We start from the raw sequence: 16,925 nt of genomic DNA, 5'->3' as shown, positions 1-16,925 counted from the left end.
GCGGAAACTCTGTGATGAAAGTTGCACTAAAATGCCAGTTATGCCTTCATGTAAGGATATCCAGAGGAAGCATCCCACACAGATTTTTCACAAGGGGTGTGAAGAGATGCCTGCTCTGCACAGTTTAGATGCCTGAATGAGTTAAGTGCCCAAGCTATCTATACTGCCAAGCATTGCTCCGGAGCAACTGAGCTGCTTGCTACACTCACTACTATGTTTCCTGCATTTCTAATTCAGACATCTAAATTTAGATGCCAGATTTAGGCACTGGTTTTCCCACTCTTTCCAACACCCAAAATGAAAAGAAAAATACTTCTGCATTAATTCACTGTCTTCATCCATCTGCAGAAGCAAACAGGACGTCAGGCCTCCACGCACTGGAATTATGTTACACCAACAATCAATCTCAGCAACCTCTAGCTGCAGGGAAAGAGAAATAGTCTTCCCCCTCCAGTCCTGAATAATTGCACACCAGGCAGCGTTCACTACTAAGTCACATTTCTGCCCAACCTCGGGCATAGCTCCCCCAAGTTTTAAACTAGTTTACCACAGGGAAAACATAAAGTCTAAAAATAAAAGGAGTAAAGCGAGAGGGTTGGCTTCTGTGTTCATTGAGACTTCCTGTTCCAATGTTCTGTATTAGCAGGATGTGGATGGAGTACAGCAGTAAAAGCTGGCTCATCAGTCAGCCTCGTGTCCCTGGAGTGTTGATACACTTCAGCTTGAATTTCCCTTTGGTGTCTTCTTCCAGCAGTCAAACTGAAATGGCCTGGCACACATGGATTTTTTTTCTTCTCTTGCACTATCATTCAGCATTGCTAGAAAGAGGTGCATATGAGTAAAGATAAACTGTTGATTCTTGTTACAGGGTTTAAGAGTAGGAAACGCAAGCCAATTATCAGTGCTGTAGGTGGCTCTCGGGGGGGGGGGGGGGGGCGGGAAGTAAACTGAAGTACCACTATATCCCTAGACATGAATTCAAGGTAGCAGCCTCATGCACTTTCTCCCATCCCACTGCAGCTTATTGAGTCGAGGGAAGGTATGTTACCACATCAGTGCTGACTTCTCACAGGAGTTTGAGCATCACAGAAGTATCTTGCAGCAACTCTGACAGTTTCATTTGTGCACCCTGACTATGAAGTCTATTTTCACTCCCCATTTCATTTTTAAAACCTGACGAATACTTAAGTTTAGTCCCTTTGACAAATTAATCACCTTTTCTCCAGGTGCACCTCCAAGAACTTGTGCTGTTGAACGTTCCTCTCCCTCCCTCCTCCCGCTACGTCCATGCTTCTGTACATGGCTACCAGAAGAGTTATTGGACAGGCAAGCCTCTCTTCCCTTCCTTCTCTCCACGCACACATGTTGCTTCACATACCATTAACATGAACTTTAAGAAACTTAAGAACAACCAGTACATATTCCAGGTCTCGTGCTCATGCTTGTTTAATGTATCTTGTTATATTTAAACCTCAAAGGATAAGATACGATACATGTTGTAACAAATCCTTCCTGAGCACATTCTCAGATCTTTGGCAGACAATCACTGCACTTACAACACTGCATCTTAGTCTAAAGAAGCCATCAACGAACTACACGTAAGATTTTCTAGACTACTGGAAACAGTTACGTCAGCACTGACCAAAGTACAAAGGAACTTCTTTATTTTATGTTTTGACCATTTTAAATAATCAGCAGTCTCAATGCACTATTTGCCTTTGAATACCAAAGATGATAGAAAACACACCCTTTTTATCTCGCAACATCAAAACCAAGGACTATATAAATATTTAGCGAATGATCAATACACCCTGAATTAGAAGTGAGAATATCACAGTAAGTATTACCCAGATGTTAACAGCATCAGAGACTGACAATACTGAAATGCAGGGACACAGTCAAGAGCGGGCACAAGCCAGGTGTAATACTAATATGCTGCAACACAGTCAAAATGAGGTCGGGATGGCAATGTTTGCTGTCTTCTATACACTTCGATGTGTCATCATCTTTAGTTCAAACAACTTCTGTCATCTCCGACATGCTTGACAACAGCTTTCAACAACAGGGAAAATAGTATTTTGGCTTTGTCATGCTGCATCACAATTTATGAAAGCATGACGACATAATGAGCCTAAGCCTCCTTGTGGGGTCACACCCACAAAATAACCACCTAGCTGCTGTGCTCCACAGACAGCGACTTCGCTAAAGCAGGGGATGAAATCATCAAAGCTCAGAATTTAATTTATCAACAGTCTCAGGTTTAACACATGCCCAAGGGCATGCTGCTGCTTCTTTCCTACGCAAAGGATAAAATAACAACCCTGCTCAAGTGAACTAGCTGGACCCCCAAAATATTCCCAGGGCCTTGAAAAAGTTCAGCACATGCTAGCATCACACACTGAGGTCCTCAGTTTAAGTCCAAGTAGACCAGTGATAAACCACGGGGAACAGATCCTCAATTCCCCATGCAAATATATCACACAAATCTGAAAAAATATCTACAAGTCAATCTTTTTACAGGTTAAATAAGGATAAACTTTGAAGATAACCAAACAAATGGAGTAGTTAAATTTTAATGGGCTTTTTTTTAACCTCAACTAAGTGTCTCTTTCAGCCAGAAAAGCAAGTAATACAACACAAACAATGCCATAAAGACCAGATTTCAATTTTAACTCTTAAATCCCCAGATTAGCTACACTGAATTTTGGGATAATTTTTAACTTGAGCCAACAATTCACATAAATGAAGTCAAATACAGGATACATTACAAAATCATATGTAATGACATCACTGAGCAAGGAATACTTGTACGAACAAATTAATATTTGAACTTCATTTTAAAGCAACTATTCACTTAAAATAAACCACCACAATGATTCTGCTGCCAAAAGCACATGACAACCTTTGGCAAGGAACAGCGCAGAGCTTATTCTGGAAACGGAGTCTGAAATATTTAACTTGGAAAACAAAGTTTCAAAAGTATCAGCACTGGCCCCCAGTTGTTCTATACGTCCAAGCTACCCTTGAAGTAATTCTCAAAACAAGAAACCTTTTATAATTTAGCTAGTAACTTACAAAATAGTCAAAGCTCTGAATTGAAAATTCCCTTTACCCAACACTTAATCCAACTATTTCCTTGGCTACACATAGGTTTGACTGTCACAGCATTTTCTCACCTGTGAAGTAATACAGTCATCGTTGAGAAAATTGTGCGTTGTGTGGCTATCAAAAATCGTTTAACTATGAAATAAGCTCAAGATTTTGGGGAATAGGTCAGTGTTCAAAGACAACAACAGCCAACTTTCTTCCAAGCCATTTCTGACCCTCCCTAATAAAAATATTTTTCAGAATATTTTTAAAGAAAAACAAAAACACAAATTCGGAGATCATGACCATGCCTACAGTCACCACTTAGGGATTTCTGTGGACAGCACATTCTCAGTATGAAATGTACCACTGACATAAATGCTTTGTGCAACGAGGCTTTCTTTTAAAATGATGACCTCCAATACCTAACGAAAAATGTAGCCCTCCACTGGAGGGAATTTATTTCTTCATTCATTGAAGAAGAGATAGAGGAGAAACAGTAAAGATTAAACGACAATTGAGTACCTAAACCTTTTGGCAGTTTTGAAAAATTGCACCTTTTTCCATGCCTAAAGCTATGCAAGGGCTCTCACATGATTAACACTCCCTTGAAAGAGCAATTCTAAATAAGCTAATTTTTAAATATTCAAGAAACACCACTTTTAACAAAGGCAAGAAATACAATTACTCAAGAAATACAACAGCAAAGTGCAAGTCAGCAGTCCTTACTGTAGCCCTTTATTGCAGCCTCAAGACAGTTGTTCCAGGCTGCCTAGCCCACCTGCAGGAAGCTCGGCAGCTACCCCACACCAAGGGGAGATTTTGGGAGACAGAGCTATTGCAGTTCAGACCCTGGTTAGGTTCCAGGGCATGGACCTGTTTCTGCAAGAAGGAAATCCTCATTCTTCTGACAAGACAGCAGAAACACAGGCAACCTTTTCTTTCTCTCAAAAGCCCTTTGTGAGATCTTCTTTGGGAGCTGTTAACATAGAAAGGGACAAGCCAGTCTAACAGAAGACAAGTGCATGCCAGGCTTTGGCAACAGGGTAAAGTAAGAAAGGCAGTATTAGAACGAGCTTTTGGAAATACACATATTTAAATTAAGAAAGCAAACTCAACTAAAAAGTCTGCTGTACGGCTCTGAAAGATTTAGCTTGCAATCAGCTCAAAGATGGATTTCATACATTGCCGCGCTTCGTGCTGCACACCAAAGCGTACTTGTCACTTCAGCCTCTGACAAATCCACAAAGATAAAGTTGCTAAGTCACCCGCGCTCTGCAGTGCAACACAATAAAACCTGTCATCTAACACCGGTCATGAGCAGGATTAGGCAGTGATGTTCAACCCAAAGATACACAGAATAAGCAGAGAGAAGCAGAAAATTAAACAAAATACTGCTCAGCATTGGTCTAAGTTCAAGTGACTTCGGTATGAACAGATTTAGGTCAAAGCTGAGCACCCGTGTTTAGCTTAGGTACTTCACTTCTTACTAAGGAAGAAAAACAGGTAAGAAATCCCTTGTGGTATTTTTGCTATGGACAAAACACAGCAAATTGTGTTAAATTTCTGCATTTCGATCACTACACACATTAGGAGCTGCACTGCATTGGCCTCTGAGGCAAAGATGACATTCCTTTAAAAAAAAAGACACACACACACCCCAAATATAAATATACATACACACGCATGTCTAAATAGGCTGGTACCTGTCACTACTCCATTTTTGGTCCAAAAGAAACCAAAGGAAGAAAAGAAGTGAGCTTTACCCAATGCTCCTGATGGACAGGCCCAGTCTTTAATAAAGCAGAGGTAGCCAAAACATAGCCATCAGATTTTAATCAAATATTGCCAGTCAAACTGCAACTACAGTTCTTAGCTTGAAGTCATGGCACCCCACGAGCACTTGCTCTCTGTTACGCAGCACTGCTCCCAAAACATAAGCCACATTTTCCTTGCTCTCCTCTTTGATGCATTTTTCCATGCTGCCACCAAGGCTACCAGGGCACACTGTTTTCTTTAAGCTTTGCTTTAAAATTAAATCTTTTCAGGGCAAGGATTTTTGCTTGCTAGGTCATGGATGCTACCTGTTACACTGTCAGCTTTCCACACACAAAAAAAACCCCGCAAACACCAATTTTATCGCTATACAATCTAAAGGACTGTGGGCTGTAAAGCAGTGTAAGCAGCTGAGGCAGGGCAAAGGCATTTCCTAACATCATACCGGACATCATCTCAAAGCAGGATTCAGATAGCACCCACCATTTCAAATACTTTTACCCTGGAGAGAGCACAGATCAAGTACACAGCTGTCTTCAAGCAACAGAAGCTTGAACAGTGTAACAAAATAACTTTCTTAAAGTAAAAGGCAACAGTTGATTGTTCGTTATTAGTAAACTCTGGATTCAGCCCTTTCAGAGTGGTGCACCCCAGTATATTCGTAGGATATGGTCTACCAACCACGTGATCCACACACACCTTTTCAAAGCAAAAAAGCAAATAAGCAAAACGCCCCAGCCAACCAACCCCCATGAACAACTGAGCATAAGTTGAGTAAAGTTAAAGAAGTCTGGAGACATAAACTACTCTTCCAGGATGCGCGTGATGCATTAACATCTTACCCTACAGCACAACCGTACATCAGCTAACAGAGTGCTCAATCGCCTAAAGTGCATGACAAAATACAGCTTTAAGCCATCCCTGAAGGATGCGTGTGCTGCAGAGAGTGACACAGGTTCATTAGCATGTATACAATCCCACAAAAGATACATGTGGGTGGGGTAGCTGTCCGCTCTGGCAAGTTTCAATGCACAGCACATGTTTATTTTCAAACAGTTAAGTCCAACAGCAGTAACTTCCAGAATTATTAGCAAGTATTTAGCTACACATAGCAACCTTACATTGAGCTTTGACTTCCGAAAATTGGTTAGCTGTTCAATGGGCAGCCTTAAGCATTGCCTTCACCACAGAAAATGGCTTAATAAATACTTTAAGAACCCAGGACCACATGTGTGCCCTACATCTCCATTAGCCTCAAGTTGCGTACTGTATTAACATAGCTCAGCAAGCCTATGCTAAATTTGCTGCTTCCATCTAAACAGAGTTGTGCCAGCATGGAGCCCTTCCCTGCTCAAGTCACGAGCCCAGGTTTGCTTCTTGGATGGCATCAGGAGGGCAATACCAGTCTCTGCTCCTCTCTACCATCAGTCTTGCCTTGGCCTTAAGCCAGGATTTATGAAGTCCAGCAACATTTACGTCAAACCTCTATCCTGGGAAACCTGCTAAAATGAAAATATATCTAGATTTCCTTCACGCGGATATTCTATTAAGAAGAAGAGTGCATTTATCCTCACTAACTGAGGGAGGAAATGGAAGTGAATATCAAGGCCGCTCTGCGTTACCATTATTCAAGCTGGGATTTACTGTGCCTGGAAGCACTCTGAAAGCCTCAAATTTGTACTGAAGCGATGTTGCCCCAGCACAAAAAGAAGTGAGTAATGGATGTCAGTGCAGCGGTAGCCAGCAGCCAAGCAGGCTAAAGGGAGAAGACAGCTAAAAGGCAGCATGGCTTACAGAACTTGAATCTGGTAAAGGCATCCCTCTTTCCGCCCTCTTCTTCTTGTCCAAGAAGAATTATGGGGATGGGACAGCTGGGTATCTAACACGATGTTGCTAATCACTTTCACCAAGTATTTTTAACAATTAACATCTCAGAAAACCATGCTCTGCTTTCTTCTTTGATTGCTGTCGCTATGCCTCATATATGTAGGCAAAACAGCTCCTCAAAGGAAAAGCCTCCAGCTGTCTGAATTAAGAAAAGGCAACTCAAAGTAACCATCACAGAGTCCTGTGACATGGCATTGAGTTCCAGTGTGAAAATTATTTTCCTTCCCCACAAAAAGAGGACAGCGACCTATACACAGAAGAGGAGCAAACAGTGATTGTGAAGGAAAACAAGACAAAAATAGCTTGCTTGATTTTTCTTGGTACATGGAAAATCCATTATAGAAGTTTACACAGCAACAACGAAGCCTGACAAGTTAATGACCTGCTGCTTGTGGAGTCACAGGAGAGATGGTCCATCGTTCAGAAATTCCTGTGCTACACAAATGCAAGTCATAAAGATGACTGTAATTTGGTCAAAACAAAAATTAGAAGTTCTGGTTCTTTCAAGAAGCAAAATACTCAATTACTACTTCACTAGAAGACAGCTGTGCTTCTATACAAAACACCAAAAATCTCAGAACTCCGAAAAGCTCCTTGCAAAAAGGTGGCACTGCTTTATTACTCCCAAGCCCCAAAGCCTGTCGAACCAGAAGCCTGGTGCTTCAAAGCTGGCTGAAGTGACATTTGCAAAGACAAACAGAAGTCCAGTAAGCACACTGGTAGGATGATATCGGTGTGAGCACAGGGCTCTTCAAGCCTAACAGCACCAGTATGTACTTCCAGAGCAACACCCACATGAGGGCCTCAGCAAGGCACGGAGCTGTGAAGTTTTATCATCCTTGTGACGCAGGGAAGTATCGGGCCTCCCTTCAGCCCTGGCAGGGACACTGAGGCACAGGACGGTCATCCAAGGACATCCAGAGTCAGCAGCAAGACACTCAGGCATATAAGCTACCAAGAAAACCAGACTTCCATTACCAAGGCCAGTTATAAAACTTCCACTTGTTGTTAAGAGAACGTACAGTATCTGGCATTACTCTGTCAGCAGCACCAAATAATCTAACGGCAATTTGATATTCATGTCCCTGACAGGCTGCTTTAGTTACAGAAACAACATTAAAAATGTAGCATCCTTTGAGATACGCTGTGCAAGCCAGGCCAGTTTCAGCCACGAGCATCAAGAGTAACTCTTTGGGGCTGCTGTTTCCCCAGAGGATAAGCTCTTCCGCAACGTGGAGATATCTTATAAGGGATTGCTTCTGTCACCGAAGGCAAACGGAGCACTGCAAAAATATCAGTTATGACTTAAGCACCAAAGGGCTGTAGCCAACATCAAACCAGCGACTGAAGTAGTAGCTAGCCATGTCTCTATCTAGGACGCTTTCCCCCCTGTAGGGCTCTAAGCCCTAAACACAAAGAAATAAAAATGATTTGCTGCCAGCATGGACGCTGCCACATCAACTTCCTTGGCTGCCCTGAGACCGAAGCCCTCGCTTCAGGAATGAATGGGACTGCGAGGGCAGCGTTCAGCTCCCCAGCCCTTGGTCCTTCTGCAGAAATAGCTACCTACCAACGACAGCAGAGCCAACTGCCTGGCTGGGAGTTTTTAGAAATAACGTGAGGGCAAATTCAGTCAATACCTTTCTTTGTTGAAATCCCAGTCTCGCATACAAATTCGGGCTTGACTTGACAAAGGTTCAGCTTGCTTCTTACCCTTGCCGAGAAGATAGTTTAGTATTTCAGATCCGTCTGAGCAGCTGAACTGAGGTCTGGCTTTTACTGCCGGAAAAAGCACCAAGTAACCACTGTAAAATATTAGCTTGTGGCAATCATCAGGCAAGAGGTTTTGCTTTCACCAGCGCAAAGTCAAATAAACTCAGTTTATAAGAAATGTAAATCTTTAGCTATCTAACATCTCGAAATAATTCTCTTTTATACCTCAGAAAACTGACTTCTATTGTAAAATATTTCATTATAAACCAGAAAACGTTTCAGAAGTGTATTTCTTTAAACACAGCTTGAAAAACAGCACTGTTCAAAAAAAAAAAAAAAAACCCAAAACCAAAACTCCTCTCTACATACTGTGCAACAAAGCACAGAATTCCCACGAACAGAAGAACCCACCCATCGCAAACTTACCATAAAACACCACCGGAGCACCTCTATCGATCCGCTATGCGAGCAGAAAGAGAATCCAGCGGGAGAGACACGAATCACAAGTAAACAAACTCAAAACCCCCAGCCGCCGTGACTTGCAGGAGTCTCCCCTCCACACGGCGCTCTCCCCGGGAGGGAGACCGATCCCAGCCGCCGACTTCCAGCAACTGCCGCCGCGCCAGGGCGAGCCGCTGCCCCGGGGAGGCGGGAGGGGACCGGGAGGCGCCGCGGCCCGGCACCGAGGCGGGCGCCGCGCCCGGGGGGCTGCGGGCGGGCTCCGGGGCTCGGCTCGGGGCGGCGCGGCGCAGCCCCGCTCGGCTCGGCTCCGCTCGGCTGGGCCGGGCCGCCCGGGAGCCCCGCCCGGTGCCCGGGGGCGGCGGTGAGGCGGGAGGCGGCCTGTGGCGGCTACCGGGCTTTGTGCGCGCTGCCTCCCCCTGGGCCGCCCGCCGCCGCCTCATGCGAGAGCCGGCGCAGCTGGGGAGCGCGGCGAGCGCCGTGCCCCCTCGCGAAAGCCGATCCCGCTGATCTCATCACCGCGGGTTACTAATCCAATGACCGGGGAATTAACAACAGATGGCGACGCCCCTTCCCCCCGGCCCGGCCCGCCCCGGCCCCCGCGGACGCCGCGCGGCCCACGACCCCGCCGCGCGGCCGGGCCGGACCCCGCCGCCCACGCGTGAAAGTCGCCCGCGGGCACCTACGAACTTTTCTTACAGACAGCGCGCGGCGGCGCCCGCCGCGAGCCCTCCGGCGCGGCCCGGGAGGCGGCACCAGCAGCCCCAGCCTTGCAGCTCGCCCCTCCGACGAGGAAGCAAGAGGAAAATGCCAAAAATCCTGCCAGGGGGCTCCTGCTGGCACCTCATGGTCTGCGAGGGAGAGCCGGAGCCGGGGACTAGGCAGGGATTACTCATCGGCTTAGTATAAACAAACCATGTATATTCTTGGGGGGTTTTGCATTATTTGATCTCTCTAGGCCATACGCATGCAGATGAAGCTCTAATTACACTTTTGGATGCCAAAACCAAACACAGTTCAAGGTAAGCTTGGAGTCTTCTACAAGGCTACAGGCAAGGCAAGTCCTGTCAAACCAGTGCGTGTTATAAACAGTCAAAAGACAAGCGCTTCCATCACTACTCATTAATATCAGTAAATACCAACTTGAAAACCAGTGTTTTTTAATCCTAATTATCTCTGGCTCTAAATCCCCCCCGCCCCAAACACCAGCATAGGTTTACACAGATGTTGAGTTTTCTCTCTCACACACGCAGCGCTTGGGGCAGAGCTCAGGATGAGAAAAGTCAGATGCTGCTGCTCATGCTGTCTATGCACTTCCCACCTCACAACTAGATTAACCTCTCTCGGAGACTTTAGAGCAGTCCGTAAAGGTGGCATAAAATAACTGTCTCTTGCAGGACAAGACAATAAAAGCTTAGAAAGGTGAAGAACTTTTATTAATAAGTATTTTTCCTCAAATTCTGCTGTTCTGCCTATGCTTTACACTTCTAGGGATGGAGAGGGCAAGATTTCTTTCCCCCTGCTCTTTCATAGTGATACTTACTTCTACATTATTTTTATTTCTTTTACTAAAATCTTCAGACAGGCTTTTAGCAAAGAACTGAGCCAGACAAGAGAAATTCCCACGCTTAGACCATAAAAAAAAGGAGAAGAAATTCTGCAGATTCTTTGAGAGTCTTTAGTCAAGAAATCCTCAGTCCAAGCTGCAGTAAAACTGGCCGCGTGTTTCACACGTGCCAGGTAGGCAGAAAAAGTGTCAGGTAATGGCAACACCCCTTCTGTGGGGACCTAGAGCTGCCTCCAGGGGCCAGACACTCCAGAACCCTACCGAAATAAGAGTACTAAACTCAAGTTCCTCTCCAGGCCCCGCATACACACCCGTCCCCCCCCAGCCTTTGAGATAACTGGTAGGAGTACAGTAAATAGAAAACAAAGGATGAATGAGAGTTTTCTATATGCTCCACAGTTTTTAAGCCTAGAAAAGGCTTTCTACTGCTTCCCATTCCCTCAGGCCGTCTTTGTCTGGTTTATATATACGCACGTGGAAGTCTTGAAATGAGTAGTCGTCTGTGTTCTTTACTCGCAGACAAGTTACTGAATTTAAATCCTCCTCTTGGATGAGAGCACCCACTAATATCTGTTCCACGGTACTCATTTGGGAGAGGAGCCGTAGAACAGGTAATGTTTGAACAAAGTGGGGCAAGCCTATGCCTTGAAGGATGTTTTGCTTTCTTTTCCTCAGTTTTTAACAGACTTATTTCTCTTACACACTTTCCCAAAGCAGCAGTGTCTCCTAACACTTTTTTTGGCAGTAAGCAGTATGTTTCCCAGTGTAAGATGGGATGTGGTCCTTCGTGCCTGTGCCAAGCTTGATGCAAAAAGCAAACTTAAAAAGACTTTCTACATGGTTTGCAATACTAGTTCTACAAAAGAAGATTAAAGAAATCACATTAGAAGTCAACTTTTGTATCTTTTCAGACAGCTTTAGACACGTAGGTCTGAAAATGGAACAATGCAGAGATCAATCAGGCAGCACAGAGTTTTGGGAACACACTTCATGTGCAAATGTGAAAACACTTGAGGGTGTAGAAAGTGTCATTTTGATTAATGAGGGCTAGAACATGCTATTTGTATATAGATGAGAATGTATATACACCTCTCCACAGGGCTCATTAAAAGAATAGGAAACAATCACATTTTAAAATACTAACACGATTTTAAAACAGACTTCGAGCATGGTATAGATACAGCCGGTTCTTTTGAGCTGATCTCATACAATACCTGGGGAGGTGACGAAGAGGCACACGTTTGTATAACATTATGAACCTTTCAGGATAAACTCTGTGACACAAAAATCAACAAAATGACCCATTTGGTACAGTTCCTGGAGCTGCGCACCATGAAAGGCAGAACCCAGGCTGTATCGTAAGCATTGTGTATTACGCAGATTTCCCAAGTCTTCCACTGGTTTGATTTACCTCACAAAATAAAAATCACAGTCAGAAAGGAAATCTTAAGAATAATATATATTTCTCTACGTGACTGGGAAACACCACTGTTAGGTGGTGAGGGGCAGGTGAGAAATCTTGTGCCTCTCCTATCTGCTTGGAATTGCTGGGTTGAGAGTAAAAGCTGCCCACTGCTGCCCATGAAAGAGGAAGTGCAGTTAAGAAAAAAAGATGAGGAAAAAGAAAGTTGATTTAGGATCAAGAGAGAGAAGGCAATAATCTGCTTTCGACTTGTATCACACATGAGAATCATAGTTTGAAGTTGTCTCTTGGCATCTGAGCTTGGCAAACAGACCAAAAAGAATTAAGTGCCCAAATTTGTTTTTCTCATACACACTCACCTTCAAGGTAAGTTCCACACTTACCACATGGTGAACCTTCATCCACCTTCAACTCTGCTCAAAAGTAATTAGGAAACATTTCCTACACACATGCAGTAAGTATTGAGCCCTGACCCTACAATCCGTCTAAATAACAAATCAGTTGCTATTATTTTATCCACTTGGTTTCTGGGTATTGCTGTACTCAGGGTGTCAATGTCTGCTCTGGTTTTAGTACCAGGCTGAGCTGCTCTGCTGACAGTCCAGGCTGCCCACCCTGCAGCCGCCCGGCTTTCCGGTCAGAGCTGCCTCGCAGCACAGGCAGAAGGAGCTCGCAACAAAAGACCATTTAGGCACTGCTTCTATATCCCACGTATCTGCATCCCTGGAATTCTTCCCGTTTGGATGCAGGCCTGAATGCAAGTCTGAGTTTTGGGCAAGCTCCAGATAAGGGCAGAGGGGAGAGTTGAACGAGGCCACAAACAAAAGGTTATCAGCAGAATGGACAGTATGGACAAAGCCCACCTTGAAGTCCACAGGATAGCATAAATACAAAACTAAGATTTATGGATTGTAAAAAGAACTATGTTTCATTGCATCATATTTTCCATTTAAGGTGCTTAAGCAACACACATTATTTCTAACAGCCCTTTTAGGTACAGCAATACTACAATCATCATTCTTACAGAGGAACCAAAGTTGAGAATTATGATGAAAACCTTCATGTTCACGCATTTTAGATCTCCACATGAAAAGACATGACCTTAGCTATAGCTGTCTAAAGTTCACAAAATTCCCCACGCAAGATGTTTAAATCTTAAGAGTACTTCAGTTCCAAAGCTCTGCTTCCATGAATGCTGGACATTTGTATCAAAGGATCCAGAGAAACATGGAAGCACACGCCTTCCTCTAACCATTCAAAACACTATCTGGTGACAGAGCTTCTCTGCATTGGCGTTTTCATTCTCACCCGGCCACATACTTGTAACAGCGAATTCAGACTTTACCACTGCTACTTGGAGTCCACCAAAACTATTAACCAGGAAGCTAGGATACGTGCACCTCTTAATGAATTGACAAATTGCTACTGAGACTGAGATCTGCTCCCATAGGCCACTGAGCAGAAGTTAGAATTTACCTTCTTAGAGTACATCCCCCTACAACCACAATGAGGAAAACCCAGAGAGATTAGGAAATCAGGACTTGCATAAATGTTTCATTAGTTCAAAGATTCTAAACAGAGGATAAAGGTTCTGCATGCTCCATTTGAGAAATAAGGATGACATTCAGAAATACTTAACATTGCAAAAGTAGCTTATTTTAAAATGTCAAATGTCCGCCTATCCAAAAGCAGAGCTGCCCACACTCTCAGATGTATTTTCAAAGCTTACTATATACTTCACATCCTTTAACACAGTCAAGTCTCTTCCCCAAACACATCAGATAAGGAAAAAAAAATACTCAGACTATACACACGCAATACTTTCAGGTAAGGAGACAGCAGCTCAAGTCCCCTTTCGATTTGCTCATGTATTATCTTCACCAGAGCTCATGGTCTGAAGTAACCGATTGCTCTGTGGAGTTAGTATTCAAGTCTTTCCTTCATGCAAAATTTAGTTGGACATAGACAGCCATAAGTTTCCACCAACACAGAAACAAGACAGTCCAAGGTTTTTAGGGAAGGGTTTTTTTCTTGAACACCGTAATGACTACTTGACTTGTGCCAGCAGTAAACAAGGTAGGGACATCTCAGAGGATGCAACAGAATCAATTGATAAACAATGGCAATAGGTATTACAGTACTGAAAACAATCCAAAACTCATTCTACTTACTTATTTTGGGTTCTGCACAACCTAAAGGGCAAATTCCAGTGGTTAAATTCCAACACAGAAACGTCTGTCTGAGAATGATCTCTGAGGAGGTAGTTCCTGTTTGGGAAGCCCAGAGAGCCCGTACCTCCACTGGCTGCTGCAGTCCAGTACAAAGAGGCATTTTCTTAGAACTTGCTTTGAAACTACATTAGACCCTTTCAAGTCATTACAATCCCACAAGCCCCATCAGAACCTGACTGGCAGCTAGTTCACATCACAAGGCTCTGGCATTGTGGTCTCCGCTTTGAAATCCAATAATGCACATAATCATATTTTGCACTAGCTTTAATTTTCAAGTGGTATTACTACATAGCACTTCCCGGAGTACATTATAGCAATCAAATGCAACTATAGGAAGGTCTGTTGCAGGACAGAAATCAAACACAAAGTTTTCAGTAGAAAGAGATGGATATAGGGTCTGGGACAATGGCTGTCACAGGAACACATCAAACCAAGTCAGTATACAAGACTGCTGATGCTGCAGTACATAATGTGCTTGTTTTGCAAAAGGACAGTGACACTGATGAGTTTGGGGTGCAAATGGATCCTCACTAGCTCACTTAAGTCTCCTCACTGCATCAATATCATCTTAGCTTGCTTTTGTTGAATCATGACTGATCCAGCCCCCTGGATCATTGGGTCAGGGGGTATTTATTCTGTTACATCAGCTAGTACACGTGTGAAGGAAACTCGGGTTAGATATTATTGATGCTTTTGATAATACCGGTACTTGTCCATTGAGCCAGTCAAGTGAGATAATAGGTCTTTATGGCCTCCCACGGGAAAAGTTTTGACTTTATAGTTAGCAAGAAGGGACTGTGATGATCTTTTTCTCCTATCTTTTTATTTTTAATGTGAATACGACATCCCAAAATAATTACTTGCGGAAAGCCACAAGATGCATACTTTGGATCACAGGCAACTTGAGTGTGCAAAACCATAGCAGGTTAGCTGTTCTTTCAGATCCTGTCATGAGGAGCTAATGCAGGTAGATCTGTCACCCAGATTTTCCCACGATGTATTTCTGGAAATATAAGTAATAACGTATCTCTCATACACAGAGCCCAGAAATTTTGTAACTGAAACAGACTGGTTTTTGTTTCAAAAATGCTTTCCTAAACTACTTAGTGAATAATTTCTACAGGATTTCAAAATATAACTATCAGACAAATGAAGAGGTAGGTCCAAAAAAGATCCTTTTCTTTGAAAAGGCAGAATTTAGCCTGCATTCTGTCTTGCTTCTGAAAGAGAAATCCTGCATTTTCCAAAACTTGTGGTAAATCCATCAAAGATGGATTTATTCACATCCTTCCTATAAAAATACACCACTGCTGTTACCCAGCATATTCCAGACATTCACCTTTGTTTTATAGGCTTTATATATATATATAAAATATTTCAAGAATATTAGATATATCTAAGAGTTTTACTGTTTCATAATCTTACCTTCTATGTTAAAAAAAAGTCTGGTGCTAATTACTACTTCTAAAAAGATAAAAAAAAAAAATCTATTTAGTTATTAGAAAAACAAGTTTTAGCAACATGCCTCAGAGACCTAAAAAAAATTTTACATTAATACATTTTTCATCATGTTAAAAAAAAACAAACAAAAAACACAACCAAACAAAAAAACCCCACAACTTCGTTTTTCCAACCCTGGAATACTTACTCAAAGATACCACTTAAGCCTGATTAATATCTGTGTGGACTCTTTTTTGCTTAGACTGATTACCAACATCTGAAACTCCAGGAAACTTAATCTGAAACTCTCAGGATGTGTCACATTTTTCTGTTCCCTGATTTGAAGGGCAGAGGGGAGGGTAAAGAACCTCAAAGGTTTTCAGTTATTGCCATTGCAAATTTCTGGGAATACTCTAGCAACTGTAAAGTCTTCTTCTTGAAAGCATTTTGTTTCAGTAAAAATTAAACTGCTAAGTATTCCAGATATCAAATATGGCCTGTGTGAGTTCAGAACATACAAAAAAGTCTGTGTTAGTTGCTTAGCTGCAATAATCTAAACAACAGGATTTAATATATTCTACTAATTCTGACGTATTTTCTGGGTTTTAATCTTCAACTTCTGCCGTGCTTACTTCCTCAGCAAACCCAGTAAGTAGTTGTAATTTATTCAGCTTGCCCCTCCTCTTCAAGATTTACAATGATACCTATCTTTGGCAATTTTCCCCAGGAGATCTTTTGTTTCTTCAACTTGAAAACATCCATTCACATCAAAAGCAAAGTCAGTACAGTTTATTATCCATTAGTCAATTTGAATATGATTCTTCTACTAAAGGCTGTGACTGCAGGCAACCATCTGGGGTCTGGACACACAAAAGGCTGTTCGTAACGGTGTACGCACAAAAGCACCATGGGGATATGGAAGTGTGTACCATACAAAGACACACGATTGTCTTTGGTTTTCTGGGGGCTTTTTGAGGGTGCCATAAGCATCTAATCAAAGAATTAAGCATCAGGGAGGCAGCCCTCAGATGGCAGACGTCAGCTCCAGCAAGGACAGATGGTGAACAAAGGTGAAAAGCACACAATACGCATGGGCCAGCTTATACAAGAAAGCAGTTCCACTCCTCAATTAAAATGTGTTACAACTCTTGTGACATCCTATGCTGTGAAGTGAAAATGTATCATTTTCTTTATGGGGCTGTCACTCCTATAGGGCTACTTTCCAGCAACTTACAGTATATGCAGACTGTCTGTTAATATTTTCTCTACCTGCCCTACCAGGGACAATGCAGAGGGCTCGCAAGAGAGATACAATCCTTGTGAAGGAAAACAACGTTGATTG

General features: G+C 43.0%; 1 protein-coding gene across 5 annotated transcripts in view; it reads right to left on the bottom strand.

The window, feature by feature from the left end:
* The window catches only part of SPSB4 (splA/ryanodine receptor domain and SOCS box containing 4), a 186,003-nt gene that overhangs the window by 85,647 nt on the left and 83,431 nt on the right, over nt 1-16,925 (bottom strand). Inside the window, exons 1-2 of one of the 5 annotated variants that reach the window (XM_087738450.1) lie at nt 8,890-9,194; nt 8,391-8,529 (exon numbers count right to left, since the gene is read on the bottom strand). The exons of 3 other annotated variants lie outside the window; for them this stretch is intronic. The gene's annotated coding sequence lies outside the window, so the exon portion shown is untranslated. Of the gene's footprint in view, nt 1-8,390; nt 8,530-8,889; nt 9,195-16,925 lie in introns of those variants that run through there. One more of the 5 variants, XM_087738447.1, reaches the window with a different exon arrangement.

Source organism: Nipponia nippon, unplaced genomic scaffold (assembly GCF_047370975.1).
Source record: "Nipponia nippon isolate SJK-2023a ecotype South Korea unplaced genomic scaffold, ASM4737097v1 scaffold_7, whole genome shotgun sequence".
Classification (NCBI taxonomy): domain Eukaryota; kingdom Metazoa; phylum Chordata; class Aves; order Pelecaniformes; family Threskiornithidae; genus Nipponia; species Nipponia nippon.
Note: the sequence above shows the minus strand (reverse complement) of the source record. Positions and strands in the feature narration are given on the sequence as shown.